Source organism: Aricia agestis, chromosome 9 (genome assembly GCF_905147365.1).
Source record: "Aricia agestis chromosome 9, ilAriAges1.1, whole genome shotgun sequence".
Taxonomy (NCBI): Eukaryota; Metazoa; Arthropoda; class Insecta; order Lepidoptera; family Lycaenidae; genus Aricia; species Aricia agestis.
Genome location: NC_056414.1, coordinates 11,566,077 through 11,584,505, shown reverse-complemented (window position 1 = coordinate 11,584,505; position 18,429 = coordinate 11,566,077). Strand labels below are relative to the sequence as shown.

At 35.1% G+C, this 18,429-nt stretch overlaps 1 protein-coding gene across 2 annotated transcripts in view; it reads right to left on the bottom strand.

Moving 5' to 3' along the window:
- The window catches only part of LOC121730410, a 63,546-nt gene extending 46,259 nt beyond the window's left edge, over positions 1-17,287 (bottom strand). For both annotated transcript variants that reach the window (XM_042119433.1, XM_042119436.1), the window contains exon 1: positions 17,058-17,287. The gene's annotated coding sequence lies outside the window, so the exon portion shown is untranslated. The remainder of the gene's footprint in view (positions 1-17,057) is intronic.
- Positions 17,288-18,429: the final 1,142 nt, after the last annotated feature.

Sequence of the window (18,429 nt, the reverse complement as noted above, 5' to 3'; positions counted from 1 at the left end):
TTATATTAAACAAATTCCTAAATGAATAGAAACAATAAATTTTCTTGTTAATAAGTAAGTTATTGCAATTCTACCAATTTTTTGGTGAATATTTAAGTATTATTAATAACTGTATACGAGTATTATGTTGTTTTGTTAAGTTTGATAAAAAAATGTTAATTTCTTTTAATGAGTATTAAATAATTTATTAATTTTTATTATTACTTATTGTAAAACACTTTGCTCAAACTTTCGTGGTTTATGGAGAGTATATTTTATAACGTCATAATCATACAGATTTATGAAAATAAATGAATAAATAAAAAAATAAGGCACCTACGAATTCTCACACGAATTAATTTATTTACTTACCCTCGTCCCCCGACGAAAACAAAGGGATGATTTTGACATGCTTGTTTGTCTGTGTGTCTATTCCGTGGCGTCTAGCCTCCAAAGGGTAGGCCGAAGCTGACATGATCGAGTAAGTATATAGCAATTTCATCATTTTCGTTTTTTTTCATAATAATTTATATTTATCGGAAGTCTGTTGCTCCTCAAGTTAATCTAATATATGTATTTTTTTATATTTAAGAAGTATTTTTTTTTCTGATAACTAAGCCCCAAGATAAGACAAGTTCTGAAAACTGCAAGCGCCGCTTAAAAATGTTTAGCTCATAGTTCAGAACCCAAATGAACCAGAGCATACGTGGCACTTGTTGCAGACTCGAAACGCGATAGTCCTCAGGCAGTCACTGTAATGATGGCTATTTGTTCTACAAAGGACAGCCATCATGGCTTTTGAGTACTTTTGACTGAATGGAAGAAAGGATACCATTTTAAACATGAACATAGAACATGTCGAGTTTCGGTCATATTACGAGTACGGTGAAGCTTCGATATCTATGTACTTTTGTTAATAACGCCTCCGTGGTCTACTGGTATAGAGCGCGGCTCTTGACTCGGAGGTCGTGGGTTCGATTCCCGCGTTGGAAACATGTTATTTCCAAGTTTGGTTAGGACAATGCAGGCTGATCACCTGATTGTCTGACAAGTAAGATGATCCATGCGTCGGATGGGCATGTAAAAAGTCGGTCCTGCGCCTGATCTCTCGCCAGTCGTGTCGGTCGTCCGTCCCACTGGGTTATGAGAGTAAAGGAATAGAGAGTGCTCTTGTGTACTGCGCACACACTTGGTCACTATAAAAATTACTCCTGCGTAACTGGCCTGGTTTCAATGAAAACCGGCCACCGTCACCGAAACGGTGTGGGAGCTATTATTATTATTATTATTACTTTTGTTAATGATGAATGTTAATGATAATAATATGTTTAATTGCACTAATTAAATACTTTAAAGTTTTATGAAAAAAAATCTAAATTAAGTAGGTAAGTATAAAAAAAATAGGTCCAATGAACACTCTTAAATTCTGTCACTTCAATAATTTGATCTATATCACCGGTCCAGTAGCCCTAGCACGGCCACCAGTAGAAATCTTGCTATTAAAATCGGCTAAGTATAAAGATAATAAAAAAATGAAAATAATATTAAACTAAATTAAACTAACTATATTAAATTAAATCACAGTTTATCTATACTTTCGCATTTAAATTTGATTTGATTTAATTTAATAATTATATTATATACAATTATTAAATTAAATAAAGATAAACTTAAGGTGGCGTTTTGATCTTTTTTCGTTCCGAAAAATTCAATTAAAATACCCCTTTATGACAGACTCTAGTCTTAAAAATTCAAATCATATCCTACTCTATGACATATACTAAGTCTGTCATAAAGTGGCATTTTAATTGGATTTTTGTCGGTCGCGATTGGCCGCGGTAAAGATCGGCACGGCACCTTTAGTTTATGTCCACAGTTTATCTATACTTTCGCATTTAAATTTGATTTGATTTAATTTAATATAATTATTAAATTAAATCAAATCAAATTTAAATGCGAAAGTATAGATAAACTGTGATTTAATTTAATATAGTTAGTTTAATTTAGTTTAATATTATTTTCATTTTTTTATTATCTTTATACTTAGCCGATTTTAATAGCAAGATGTAATAGCCTCTAATTAAAAGTGCAATAACCGTGATTCAATATTTAATCCATATTTATATTATGTATGTATGATTGTAACTTTTGTATAAATAAATAAATAAATTTCTTCTAGTGGCCGTGCTAGGGCTACAGGAAGAAACTGTAAAAAGAACCAACGTAAGTATCTTAATTTGGCCGATAGCTCTATGTAATTTACAGACAATTTCCTGTTGAAATTTCAAAATACTGGATGTCATTAGGTGCCTGGTGCACGTTGCGTGAATGACAAAGCTCATTATAGTTTTGTTCCCTTGGGAACGAAGACGGGCAAACCAATATTTAAATTAAGTATGTAATAGCTTAAAATTGAGGCATTTTACCGATTAAGTAATACTAGAGTTATCTACAGAACATCGTTGAGTCTAAAATCGTTTATCTGCCGTGTATTTTTCCGGGGTGAAATCTATCTGACGTCCTTTCCTGAGGCACAGAATACATATTATTAGTACACCTGAGGTACAAAATATCCCCAGAGCAAAAAAATCAAAATAGATTCACCCATATAAGATAACAAACAGATAGATAGATAGACACGATATAGATGTACCGACTTACTGATTCTTTGAGGATTACGGATCTAAAGAAAAAATATTTAATTTAGATGACGGAGTCTATTAAATAACATTTTATGAGTAAAAACTGGAGTGACAAGTAAGAGTTTCACTTTTACAACACCGTGGGATATATACAAAAGAATACATAATATGACGTAATAGGAAGAAGTCGTCAAGCGTATACACTATACAGAATCGGCAGAAAAGCTAAAATCTCACGCTACTAATTTAACAGTGGAACTAATCTAATAATTGAGGGGAATCTTCGAAAGGGTTTTTTAATTCGAAACATGGTAAGTATACATTTATTTTTTCTACATTACCAATAATAATTTAAACATATTTAAACTTGGATTTCAAAAAATTGATAAAATAATAATTTAATTTAATAATATTAACAAAACGGGAGACTGTTTACCCGTAGGTAATTGGCCATTGTTGGCACCTTAGATTCTTGTTTCGTTTCAAAATACTATGATTTTCTGTACTTAGTAGAGATTTAAGAGTTTAGTCTTATACTTTTAGTTCACGCATGATAACATCATAATTAGCGTTTCTGCTATTTCTAGAAAAATATTAGAATCAGTAAGCACTTTTGAAAAAAACTCTTCAATTGAACAGTGGAACAAATCTGATAATTGTAGAATACTGAATACGTCGTTCCATTTCCAAGATGGCCGCGGTTGGAAATAATCTTCCCGAAATACAATTCCCCTAAATAAGGCTAAAACAGGTGCCGACTCAATAACAGAAAGCGTTCCGGAACATTGCGTAAAGAATTGGTCCCATGCTTTGGATAAAAACGTTTTAAGCGGTACGAAAAAGGTTTTATGGATGTATTTATTGTAATGCCGCAAAAGGTTTTAAAACTCTGGATATGGCTGTATTTATGTAGATTAAAAATAAAATATGTATTTTTTTTTTCTCAAAAGTTTGTTATTAACGCAAAATAATATTTAAATTTTAAAATGCCCCAGCCCCCAAGCAACTCGAGTCCTAATTTTTTTGGTCGTGAATTCGTGATAAGTACCTAATATTCTAGTTCTATTAAAATATAAGTACCTATTATTCTATTTCTATTAAAATATGATGTAAGTAATAAAATAATCGCCAAAATATACGTCAAGAAATAGGTACGACAGTTTCTGAATGCGCTGCCACTAACCACTAAATTTTTAGCCGCGTGGTATTAAAATGGTATTCTTAAACTTGTGAGTTTAGTAAACCGTAATGTAAAGTAAATCAATCTTTAATTAGATTATAGTATATTGAACGTAGGCATGCAATTATGAATTTACATTCAATTTTACAGCGGAAGCGTGATTTTTATATTTCCGTGTTTCTTATACTTACCTATTATTATGTCTTGAAATATTAACAGAGAAAAGTGATTGTATTTATTATCTACTTGTCTAGCGAAAAGCCAGTATGCCACGGTAACCGTGTATTTCTCACGATTTTTATCGTGATTCGTGAATAATACCAAAATCGGTACAGTTGATTTGATATTTTGGAATTTGGATATTCCATCCAAAGAAGAACCTGACCTTTTGTATTAAAACATTATGAGGTGACGTACATAAGCTTTGCCCACATTGTGCCTTTTTCTGTTCGTCAAGGGCATGCGTTATAGCGCAGTCAACAGCGAATGTGAGGCATGTCCTCTAACCGTATCCAAAACTTTCGCTTTGTTAATAAAAATGACAGTTGGCGTTGCGTTCGTTGACGCATTCAATTATTGAATGCGCCAAAACGAAAGTTGAATGAAAGAAGATGATGAATATTATGTGGACATAGCTATACGTACTTACTAAAGTATCATTTTAAATCAATTCAATATGATCGTAAGTAGTAACTAGGATTTTTTGTAATCAAGAAGAGTAAATTGTAGAATTTATTTTAGTATCCACTCTTGTGACCAACAAGAACATTTTAGTCACTTTAAGCAACATTTGTCTAGTAAATGCCGGAACTAAATACTGAGTGAGTAACCTCAGGTGTGGGGAAGAACAGAGTTCACTGCTCCCTCGCGCTGACAAGGCGTAATCTACTTTATCTCAATGTCGCAGCGTTTACTTTTAAATGCAAATTGTCTCTCAAAATTCAAGCATTTCATAGTAATGAAACCTCCGCGGGTTGGCCGTTATGGGGCTAATTAAAAACCCGAAATTATTAAAGAACCTTCCCACAATATTTACATGTAAAACTCCCAATTTTTATTGACACCATAATTAACATTTATAGTAAGTAGGTATTTTTAAACGAAAATCTAAGGTTCCAATCAAGGGCGGATCCAGCTTTGGCGCCAGGGGGGTCACATAGTCGTGGTCAAGACACAAGAAGTTATAATTTAATTTTGATTATAATAGATACAAGTATATTTAAATAACAAAATCATTTTTTTTACGTCTTAAATAAAATCTACTTATAATTTTTTTTATAAAATCAGTATTTTTCACAATTTTACTTAGTGGTTCACCTAGGACCTGGACCCAGCCCAGGGGGGGACCTAGGACCTGGATCCGCCCTTGGTTCCAATAAAAAGATAACTGCCGAAGTAGTTTGCCATATACAAGCTTGGGCCACAATAGACATAACGACCAGTAGTTCGACTGCAAAGAAACGGACAGGTTTCAATATCTGTCAAATTCGTCGGGTTTCACTAGGATTATGAACGGAATGTGCCTCGCCCTGGCTGATATAATTTATTTTTAAATATTTAAAATAAAGATTTCAAAATTGGATTCTGATAATTTTAATCGCTTATGCCAAAACACAAACAACAATACGACCAAAGAGGAACACGTCCAGCGAATATGTCATAGTTTTAAATTCGTAGGTAACAAGTTAACAACCCTAGCGACGATTTTCGTCATAATACGTCAAATTTAAAAAATTCAACATCATCTCTAACGGCCATTCCCAATATTTGATCTATCTCTGGTTTTGCCCTACTAGAGATAGGAATAGCTCACAATTGACATAAAATATGTCTCTAATGTCTAATGTGAGCTATTCCTATCTCTAGTATGGCAAAACCAGAGATAGATCAAATATTGGGAACGGCCGTAAGTCGGCATACTCTATCATTCTGTCTACTCTGCTTGGGCCTCGGCTTAAGTCACCCTTATCCAAAGTATTCAAGTATTTTTAGATAACAATCTGAGTAATTATTTATAATGACTTATTTTTTGTTTTTTAAATATCTTTTCTTGCCAAATCTCACGTGAGATTTAGAAATGATGGGGGCAGCCGTAGCAAATCTCACGAAACCATGTTTAAATAGGTAGAGGGAGAATCAATAAAATCTATAAAAACGTCTTACGCACTTTATGGACGCCCCCTATGTGTAAACAGTGAATAATATTCGCATAAACATAAGATTGGTGATTAATATTCAACATTAGTCTTACATAGTTTGAAAAGGATCAATAGATTTTAATCACAGTCATTAGTAAATTGACAAGTTAAGATTTATTATCGATATTTTGCGCAAATTACTCAAAAATTTATTAAATTCCTAATTTGTACTCGACTGCGCTATTTTTTTCGCGATTCGTCTTTACTGGAAGAGTGGTAGTATTTTTTTTTATGAAATAAAGGGGGCAAACGAGCAAACGGGTCACCTGATGGAAAGCAACTTCCGTCGCCCATGGACACTCGCAAAATCAGAAGAGCTGCAGGTGTGTTGCCGGCCTTTTAAGAGAGAATAGGGTAATAAGGGAGGGTAGGGAAGGAAATAGGGGAGGGTAGGGAAGGAAATATGGGAGGGTAGGGAAGGGAAAAGGGTAGGGGATTGGGCCTTCGGTAAACTCACTCACTCGGCGAAACACAGCGCAAGCGCTGTTTCACGCCAGTTTTCTGTGAGACCGTGGTATTTCTCCGGTCGAGCCGGCCCATTCGTGCCGAAGCATGTCTCTCCTTCGTCAAAATGTACTCTGTTCTTTTACAATTTCCTAAATTACCGTTTTTATATTTTAGTTTTCCTCGCAAAAATCTTTTAGATAAATTGTGTTTTGCACGATAAATTATTATTATCTGCCATAATGCCTAACGTGTAACGGTGCTACGTCATCTACAAAGAAAAACATTTCCTACTGCGCTAGCCTTGTGGGTAATTTTATGTGCATACTGGAAAATTTAATGCCTACAGCCTTTAGCATTTTAAGGTCATTATTGTTTTTGACAAAGTTATGTTGACTTGGAATTTTGAAAAGCAACTTATTTTGCATAAACACTAGATAAAAAAGAAACGGGCACTAGCTATTAAACAAAATTATTTAAACACTCGGCTTAACAATCATGCAAAAACCACTTTAAATATTTTCTTAATCACCGCTGGTGAACTTCGTACCATATTCCTGCTAAGTCCTAGTTAAACCTTCTCTGTACTTCCACAAAATATGTTTCAATACCAAAATTAGGCAAATCGGTTCAGCCTTTCTCGGGTTTTAGCGAGACGAAAAATTTCAAATTAATTTTTATTTTAATAAATATGTTAGGAAAAACTTTACTATGAAAATTTGGAAATTAAGGGGAGGTTATTCTAAATTAGCAGGTCGATGTCTGTCAGTGCGAATATCGACGTAAATGACATTAAAATAACATTCATATCAGCGCGCCTTGTACAGTGGCGGTTACGACGCTCGCCGCGTCCATGATAGGGCGAAATAGGAAAAAAAAACCTTTTTACTTAGATAAAAAATAGTATAACTAAACATGTATCCGTACATTTCCCTGTAAAATTTTAATAGTAATCGAACTATCCAAATTGAGTCCCTGTAAGTCCTATAAAACTCAAAATGTTTTTAAAATCGAGGTTGTTTCGGATTTTTTTTTATCGAGTAAAATTATCTGTATTGTGCTTCTAACCATAAAAGTCACTAGTTAAAAGATGTATCTATACATGTATATATTTTTCAGTTTTTTTTAATGACGCTTTCTTTAAAAATTACTCATTCTAGAAACGTGAATTTGGAATAACCTAGCCTTAATAATATAAGTAACAATAATAATTAACATGACATTGTGACAGAAAGAAATAGGCGCAAATCGCAAAAATTCAAATTAGGCTGTCGGAAAGTTTCAATTGGATTTACCTAAAGACTTTTCCGAGGCGAAAAAAGGTTTCCACAAAAAATACTTTGACCTTTAACGACTCCTTTAGGACCTTTGGTATCTTATTCAGGATTGAAAAAATAATTTTCTTAATAATATTCACAGTTCTAAAAATCGTGAGTCAACTTTAGAAAAAGTCGAATCTTGACAAAGACAGGAATAATTAACTAATTAAATAATTAAGGTCAATTTTAATGAACGATTGAGTACACGCTAAGTTTTATTTGTGGTCGGAATTCAGAACGCAGAATACAATATTATTAACACATACATAGATTCTAATATGTCTGTGATTATTATCTATCTTATTATATCACTTAGGGTAAAATAAAATCAGAGTGCGTTTTTAAATCTGTCTCTGTAGACTGTGTGTAGGAAATTTATGAAAGCTTACTACATAATTGATAATATTAAACATTACTAGCTGACCCGGCAAACGTTGTTTTGCCATATAAATAATTTTTGGTATGAAAAATTGATGTTGGCCGATTCTCAGACCTACTCAATATGCTCACAAAATTTCATGACAATCGGTCAAGCCGTTTCGGAGTATGGCAACGAAAACTGTGACACGAGAATTTTATATATTAGATGTGAGAAACCGAAGGTTCATTCTATAATTTTGTATCCGAAGCACACCGCGCCGCCTACTTGAAATTACCAAACATTTCTTCACAAACCTGACTTACAAACTAACCTATTTCACTACAAGGCAACGTTCTCGAAGTCGGTCGGCGAAATCCCAGTTAAATTAGCACAATATTTATAGCTGGTGTCAGACACCCCCGCGCTTGTTGTCAGGTAGACACTAGTCTAGTGACTAGACACTAGACCTGTCAATATAATTTTAATTGCTGGACCAGTGTTGAATAGTAACTAGTTCGTGCTGTCGACACACTCTTGTAATATTATTATGCTAAAATAATATTACAAGAGTATGGGAGAACCATGCTTCGGCACGAATGGGCCGGCTCGACCGGAGAAATACCACGTTCTCACAGAAAACCGGCGTGAAACAGTGCCTGCGCTGTGTTTTGCCGAGTGAGTGAGTTTACCGGAGGCCCAATCCCCTACGCTATTTCCTTCCCTTATACCCTCCCCTATTCCCTTCCCTTCCCATCCCTACCCTCCCCTATTACCCTATCCCTCTTAAAAAGCCGGCAACGCACCTGCAGCTCTTTTGATGCTACGAGGGTCCATGGGCGACGGAAGTCGCTTTCCATCAGGTGACCCGTTTGCTCGTTTGCCCCCTTATTTCATAAAAAAAATCTAAGTACACTGTTTTCTACCAAATCAAATAAATGATGCCCAAATTAGGAACTACAGTACCTGCCTGGACATCTTTGAGGACATAGCAGGGGGCCTGCTATGTCCTGAAAGATGTCCAGGCATACCTGACTCAAGCCGGCCCCTAGACGAGCAATTCTATTGTCACTACTCACTATCATGTTTTGCGTAATATTATTGACCGTCTAGGGTTGATATTGAACATCGCGCGCTTTCAATCTAAGTGTCAAATAAACTGTTCAATAAAATTGAAGCGTAATATTATTGACAATAAAATTGCTCGTCTAGGGGCCGGCTTGAGTCAGGTATGCCCGATTTCTGATGTTTTTTGACAGGAGTTCATCTATTTACTAGCGTTTTTGCGATTTTTGAAGGGTCATATTTTTATATTTATTAGTAAATTTAGAAAAAATCGAACGTAGAGATCCCAATATTGTATTAAAAAATCATTTCAAGTCTAGAGTTCTAGACGCATTGTCCAGGCAGTAAATTGGGGAATACGTTTGTATGAAAAAACAGTGTTAGCGTTCCCTCGCCCAGAAATCCTCAGCACTCATGTAATGTCAATCTAGCGATAATTGTTCACTTTTAATTAATTTTAACATACAAAGAAATTAATAAACTTTTAGGATATTATGTAGTCCCTTATTATGGAAACAAATTCCGATGTTACTAATTTAATTACAAACTTATGCAAGTCCGATTTAACGTTTACGTACCTGCTTATTATTTGTACTTGATTTTATTAATATTTTGGGGTTTAGAATTATATAGTACTTGATTTATCTTCACAAAGTCTACTAGGCTTGCTAGGCTAAGTTTTTATAAAAATGTAAGGTCGAGGAAAATATTATTAATAGAACTTGTATTAAAAAATATAGGTAAGGCTTTCCTGATCAACATTTGAAATCTAAAATATGCGTAGAATAATAGAATCTAAACTATTTAAGTATATATAAAACAATATCTAGAAGATCATAATATTATTGTTTTATATAATTATAAATTTGTAATAGGTATTTAGAATAATTAATGTCACCATGCATTGTCCAAAAATGTCTACTTATGTCAAAGAGTCATTAAAATTTAAATTAACTAAGTAGCTGCATATGCCTATGAGTCATTGACTGCAATGACCTAGGAAGGTAGCAGGCGGATTATGTAACGAACACTGCAGAACACCTGCATGGCAATTAGAAAGGGGCAGCTATCAACGAAATTCGCTTAGTTTCCGGCCCCTTGATAACTTTGACGCTGCTAGGGCTGGCACTAATAGCGGGCTTACATTATCCAAACCGGTTTTTTTTAATGAAATAAGGGGCAAAGGAGCAAACGGGTCACCTGATGGAAAGCAACTTCCGTCGCCCATGGACACTCGCAGTATCAGAAGAGCTGCAGGTGCGTTGCCGGCCTTTTAAGAGGGAAAAGGGTAATAGGGGAGGGTAGAAAAGGGAATAGGGGAAAGTAGGGAAGGCAATAGGAGAGGGTAGGGAAGGGAAAAGGGTAGGGGATTGGGCCCCCGGTATACCTGAGTGGGTTTACCGGAGGCCCAATCCCCTACCCTTTTCGTTTGGCGAAACACAGCGCAAGCGCTAATTCACGCCGGTTTTCTGTGAGCCCGTGGTATTTCTCCGGTCGAGCCGGCTCATTCGTGCCGAAGCATGGCTCTCCCATGTCAAAAACGGTCACGGTGATCGAATTTAACGCTGGATTACAGGAATAATTTAAACGGGCACTGGAATGTAATTCAGTGAATTCCAGTACGTTCCAGGCTCCAGCACCCGTTTATAATATTATTATTCCTGTAGCAATTCAACGCTGGATTGGATCACTGGATTGGAAAAATGTAATCCAACCATAAGTTATTCAGTCCAGCTTTACTTCGTTTTAACTTTGTTGCGCGGTAAGTAAAATTTGAATTGGTAGCATCGAAGGCCATAGCCGTCCATGGCTTTGTTTGCATTGCGATTGAAATAAATTGAAATTGGAGTAACGTCAAGTGACAGCACATGGTGTAGCAGTAGCAAAAATAACAATATTGTCGAATTTTCAGGTTGCAGACCAATGGCAAGCAGTAGCCAAAATAACAGTATTTTTGAATTTTTATTGCATTTGACATAATAGGTAGTAGAAACCAAAGGCCGTTGTGTATTTTTTTTCGTGACACTAACAAGTGACAACCCAAGGGGGGGTTGTTTGCAGACAGGACGGAAGTTAATGAAACGTAGAGTTTTAGGGTCATTTTAGTATTCGGACCCATCGTTCTGTTTAACCGTTAGGTAACGTTACCTTTTCTAACACCTGTGCATTCGGGTAAGTTTAACGTAAAATTTTCCAAATTGACCAAAATCCACAATCAGCGCATATTTTGATTATTACTTATTAGTTATTACATTACCTTTAATTTAATTAAAATTTTGATATAAGCTCCATACTTCTTCTTCAAGCTCTTCCTTAAATTAAAGTTAAGTTAATAATTAAATGTCTTTTAGTTCAGCCAATGTCAGTAAAATATTAATATTTTTTTTATTCTGTCGCCTAAATATACGTATTATCATATTAAGTCATAATTTCCCTCTCAATATTTCTATAACTAAGAACCCCAAACTCCGCAACCGACGAAATGTAACGAAAATCACGTCTAGCCCAGGCTGCCCAGCTTTGTTAAAGTAACAAAATGTAGGTACAGTAATAATTACAAAACTAATAAGCGAGAACCTCAAAGTAACTTTACAGAGTGATAACTAATGCAAGTTTATCTATGCACCTGACGCTAATGATAATCCAAGGAATTCCGTCATGGGAATATAATCCCTGCGGCACGAATTAGGAATTCAAAATTAAACTTTGCCTCTAGTACATTAAGATTCAAATTGCAAAGACAAAATGAAATTCCACTTAAAATTCTCCCTGTCAAGGCACTTAGATTAGACCCCAAGAATAATGCTGAGGTTGTTGTCCCTTCTTATCAAAATGAATTAGACGTCAATATTTTCCTCCCAACTGTCAATACAAAATAAATAAATAGAACAGAAAATGATAGTGTGTTTCTGATAAATTAATTTATGAATGCAGATAAAATTGTACCCGACTATCGTATTGCCTGAGTTCCGAAATAAAACCCAGTGTTGCCCAGTGCTCACGACGACGTCATAATAATAATGCAACAGATGCGTCACCAACTCACCATATCGTACTGTTGTGCCACTGCAGCACTGGTGAGTGAGACAAGTGTGGCGTAGTATAATTGACATCCCAACAAAGTCAACATATTATGAACGTCAACGCCCAGTGCGTTGACGTTCATAATATGTTAAATATTTCGAAAATAATGATCATCAGTATGGCGTTGATTCTAGACGTCCGCGACATGAGCTCTGACCACTATACTGGGTTAAATTTTGGAACTTTCCCATTCATTCACTATGGCCGTCTGGCAGTCATTTTGAATAGTCAGATGGCGTCTGGCGCACTGGCCAAATTATAGGCCATTATAGTTCGGGTCGTCGCGAGTTCAAAGCAAGTTCAAAGTCGTAACCCTGCCAAAGACTTTGTTCCGTTTTATTGTAGCAATTCCACTTTGTCGTAGCAATTAAATTTTATTGAATTAACTACTTTGTGACATATAGTAAATTACATTACGTAAGAGCCCTTTTCTAATTCTTTTGTTACAGTACGAGTAGTATTCTCAGAGATAACATGTAACATTATGTTTAAATTGTTATTAATAATACAGATGTAACTGGCCTTTGTAAAAAAACTTTGGCAACAAGTAATAAACATGTATCACCCAGTTTTTCGTAAATAGATGCATTTATTTTTAAACTCGTAACTGGATAACAACCATTATTTTATTTTAAACAAGTTTTCATGCGCATTGCGACAGGTGTGCATGTAAGCGGTAAAACCATAAGGCTCAAAAAAACTGGGAATTTCCTATTGCAACGCGGCTCTTGTTTGTATGCGAAATATTTTTTTGATCCTGTTTATAACAAGAGGTCGTCTTGTTAGTGTGATCTTGACGTTATTATATTATAAATACTCAAAATAATATTATTATTTATTGCAATATTGCAAATGTTATTTTTTTCGTCAGTACTCAGTAACATAATAATGTTACTGAGTACTGACGAAAAAAATAACATCGGTTTGCACTCCGGGAGTGCCGGCAGAAAATTAACGTATTTTTCACAAAAGAAATATTTGTGGCCTCCAAAATTTTCGATCAGTAGCCCTAGCATAGCCACTAGTAGAAATGCGAAAGTATAGGCTAAACTGTGGAGATAAACTTAAGGTGCCGTTCCGATCTTTTTTCGTTCCAAAAAATTCAATTAAAATGCCACTTTATGACAGACTATAGTCCTAAAAATTCAAATAATACCTTACTTTATGACATATTATACTATAGTGTGTATAAAGTGGCATTGGTAATTGAATTTTTGTCGGTCGCGATTAGCCGCAGTAAAGATCGGAACGGCACCTTAAGTTTATGTCGGCAGTTTGTCTATAATTTCGCATTTCTACTGCTGGCTATGCTAGGGTTACAGGTCACGTGTTTTAAGCAAGTTTAACATTAATTTAAGTTTTTACCCCTTCGTTCGCAAAAAAGGTTATAACGCCGCTTAAAAATTTATACCCCAAACATTTATTGAGCATGTGAAAAGTCGAACTGAATAATGATTATGTTGCTGCCAGACATAATATTATCTCAGATCAGTTATCTGATCCGAGAAATCAGCAAGGAATGAAAGTAACCATAATATTATTAAGTATTAGCTGATCACATGAGTAGAGCTGATAGTTGCTGCAACGTAATAAGCATACAGCTCGACAAGAATTTAAATGGACGTGGGTAACATTGTCACAGGTGGGAGCGCTGCTGGTAAAGGAGAACTGTCAAACACATGCCAAAAATGACGTTTTTGTATGATAGAAGCGTAAGCGTAGTTCCTTTTCTCGCCATGTTCAAATAAAGCCTTGTCGAACTGTATATAAGGACGTGGGCGGGGGCACTGCTGGTAAAGGAGAACTGTCAAAAATGGCGTTTTTGTAATATGATGACAGTGTTAGTTCCTTTTTTGGCCACGTGCATTTAAAGCCTTGTCGAGCTCTATGGTTATGGTTAAATATGGCGTCTTGATGGCGTCCATTTTTAACTTTAACCAAAGATTTGACATTTTGTATAGTAGTTAAAGTTACAGTTATAGTTATGGTTCAAGTAAGTTGGTGCAACCCACCCTTAATGTTTTAAGCTTGCGTACAAAGCACCTAGGTAAAGTGGTGTTACTTAATGTTTTGATTCAAGTGTAGCAATTTATCATTCCGGATTATAGAATTAGTCCTATCGCGTGCGAAGGCAGAATTCTAATTAATTTACAAACCAATTTGCTGTTTGGCAATTACTTCTGGAAAATTTGTAGTCAATATTTTATGGAGTGTAAAATTTATGTGAGTACAGATTTCTGTTAGGGTTAGGGGATTGGGCCTCCGGTAAACTCACTCACTCGGCGAAACACAGCGCAAGCGCTGTTTCACGCCGGTTTTCTGTGAGAACGTGGTATTTATCCGGTCGAGCCGATTCGTGCCGAAGCATGGCTCTCCCACGTATAGACGTCTATGTCAAACCATCAGGTGACCACCCTTAGGAGTTAAAACAATGCCTCCAATATTGGAAACAACATATTTTCAACGCACGAAGAAAACCTCTAAATCAAAAGCCACGCAACAACACAAAACTCTAAAGTCTTATACGTGGGAGAGCCATGCTTCGGCACGAATGGGCCGGCTCGACCGGATAAATACCACGTTCTCACAGAAAACCGGCGTGAAACCGCGCTTGCGCTGTGTTTCGCCGAGTGAGCGAGTTTACCGGAGGCCCAATCCCCTAACCCCTACCCTATTCCCTTCCCTACCCTCAACTATTCCCTTCCCTTCCCTTCCCTTCCCTACCCTCCCCTATTACCCTATTCCCTCTTAAAAGGCCGGCAACGCACTTGCAGCTCTTCTGATGCTGCGAGTGTCCATGGGCGACGGAAGTTGCTTTCCATCAGGTGACCCGTTTGCTCGTTTGCCCCCTTATTTCATTAAAAATAAAAATAAAAAAAAGTCTAAACTCTATACTAAACCACCATTACAGACTATTATTTTAATTATGAAGAGCAAAAATTTCGTTAAAGTCGATATAAAAATAACGTTCCCTGATATTTAACCCAGATACACAAAACTGTTTGAACTTTTAACCCGGTAAAATTCTACCGAAATGAGCTTTATTTCAGTAAAAACTCGCATCAAAATGGGTCACCACCATTATGTTTAAAGCATCCTAGACATCCGGCTGGTTTTTATGCAGAATAAAGGCGGGTATTTTGCATATCCTGCCCGCAAGTTTTGAATGGCGGTGGGATGCCAAGTTGTATTTCAATCATGTCGAATGAATATTGTTTTCAATATTTAGATGCTCCCCTCGGCTTGGCAATGGTTTTTTGTGCCTACCGCAAATGCAAATTTTTAATTAACACATTGGTTATCAACAATCTCGATAACGATATTTTTATTTATTTATTACGCTTTATTACATATTCTTTAGCTAGCCGGTTTTTGAGCTTTGAGGAAAATTCAGTCTCTGTTCGACATAGTTTTTTAATTGTTGATACTTGTCGTAAGCCAATAAAAAGCACTAATGAATAAATAAACTTCTGTCAAATAATTCAGAAATATTACTTTATTAACCGACTTCCAAAAAGGAGGAGGTTATAATTATGTTCGGCTGTGGAGTTTTTTTTTTTGTATGTTCATGGCAAACTGAAGATTCAGCTATCTGGTACCGACTTCAAAATGATGAAGATTGAGTACAGAAATAGTTGAGTTTTAGCCGAATACGGAAAAGGCACTATTAGATAGGAAAAATTATTTAATACTTTTTAGTTCACATTATAAGGATGTTATTATTGTTTTTACCTTAGAAGTCGGTTTTATACAATACTATTTATACTATACTATACTATTTTTCAAGTACTTACATATTAATTTACTTTTGTTCAATTACATTATTGAAAAAAAGTTACGTCCTCAAAATGTAGCTTTAACGATCCTATTTCTTGCGTTTTCACATCCTTGTTATATGCATGACTTATGATCTTTTTCAAAAAAGCTAATGTTAAACAGATGTTAGTTCCTTGTGTAACTACGTCAATAAATACTTAGCAACAATCGTTTTAAGTTAACTATGACGTGACGTTTACACTGCCAGCGCTAGGGGTAAAATAAAACGGGGTAATAATAACAGAGGGTGTCGACCTACAATTTATATTGGTTAGGTACACCTGTTTGAGTATTTTTGAACGGAAGTTATTAATAGGGAACTTGCATATGGGGTCATATTGTTTCTCTTTCTTTACATATTTTGTTCTTTCTTTCAGTTGTCTAAAATGTATAAATGCTGCAAAATTAATAAGGCTTAAATAATAATTAATTCAACTTAATATACTGGTGTCTGGTACTGCCTACTTGTATAAAAAATTTATAATTAAGACCATATTTTACGACATATTTATGATCAGTAAATAGCTTAAAAATTACTGTTAGCCAGGTAAGTTAGCGCGTTCTTCAAGAATGTACATTATGTCTTTGTAACTGTTTATTCTTCCAATTCTTTAGCTAATTACTGCAACATTGTAAAAAGTTTAACATTTAGCCAGAGCCCAGAGAGCATCTCAATCTTATTATTTCTTAGTAAGTATTTATAAATCACTTTTAATTCACAGTAGGCACCTAACAGGAATGCTCGTTGGTATTTCCAGTTGAGATCGGGCATTAGCTACAAAAAATAATAACAAACCATCATCTGACAGAACCGGTTTTAAGTCAGCGGATGAGAACATCCATAGATATTATCATTTATCTAACTTTTTATCGCGTGCTGAGAAAGAATTATGATTAAAAGAATCGATATTTTATATTGGTACGTCTAGCATCTAGTGTCTTATTTAAATATTAGCCAGAAATTTCACTTACCTCAACAAACATCAATTAATTCGCCGGCATGAACAGTACACACGAAAACGGCTAACGTGCGTCGGAAACCGTACTTATTATTATTATTCTATGTTAATATATAATTAAACTGTCCACAAATATGTCACTGCAAGTTATTTTTACGAGTTTCACTGAACTTCTGTTACACTATGTGAGTAAGTACACTTTTAACTTTGTATTGAACCGCGCTACGAACACGTACGGATCGCTTGCTTGTTGATATTTGACTGAGGAGCGGTGGCAGGTTTGACAGACTCGGCGAAATAATTTCTACTAAAACAGCTTGGTATAAATAAAATTGTCATACAATTCTACCATAACATTATTTATTTGTGGGGTTATATTTTTTCTGTGTTTGTTAACAATATGTCTATTTATATTAGTTAATTAACTACTTTTATTGTTAGCTAATTGTTTTAATTACGTATTAAAAATTACAAAAATGGAAGAAGAAGTTTGTAAATGTTACAACAAATTAATAAGATGAGTAAACGTTAAAAAAATATTTACTTCACTCAATAAAAATAATATTTCAATATGTATAAGTAATATAATATAACATCATGTTATGTAAGTACATAACATGATATTATTACTTTTATGTATCATGTTATATTATATTGATTGAGTTACCAGGCATGAGGCATATATTATATGTATATATACACATAGAACTTACACCTAAAATTTCCAAAATATACCAAATTGGTAGAATTTTCGTCACACGGACGGTTGACGCAAATCGTGTCGTGCATCACTGCTGTTTCTGTTGTTGAAGCCCCTCAATGGGGTCCGAAGCTTTCGTCGGAGCTTTTGAGCTTTTTACATCGCTAATTCGCTCCACTCACCCTTGTATTCGTTGCAATATCCGTTTGCACGCATTCGTTAAATTCGTAGGTGTGTAAGCTCTACTTGACGAAATGAAAAAGCTCTTAATGGTTTCAGGAGTAATTGCAAAAGCATTCGTAACATTATGAGTATTCATTACTCTGGAGATTAACTTTTGAGGTTTTGTAGGCACTTGTTGTTGTGTGTGTTTTTTATCAGGACGTTTTCGATTGAGAAATATGAGTTTTATTAGTAAAGTATAATATTGGTAGGTACATAATAAAACGAGGTTTCACTAAAATTATTTTAAGAGGTCACACAGGTACAGCTCATCTTCTGAAACCATTTGCTTTTTTATCCAGAAAAAAAACATTGTTTATTATTTTAATGTTGTCGACAGCATTGCATTACATTTATTTTGAGTCACAGCATGTGGTGTCGTCATGAGTTATTGCAATTCGTCCGACGCACCGCACACGTGTTGAGAATCATTGTTTTGACGTCACATGCGTAGTATATTTTG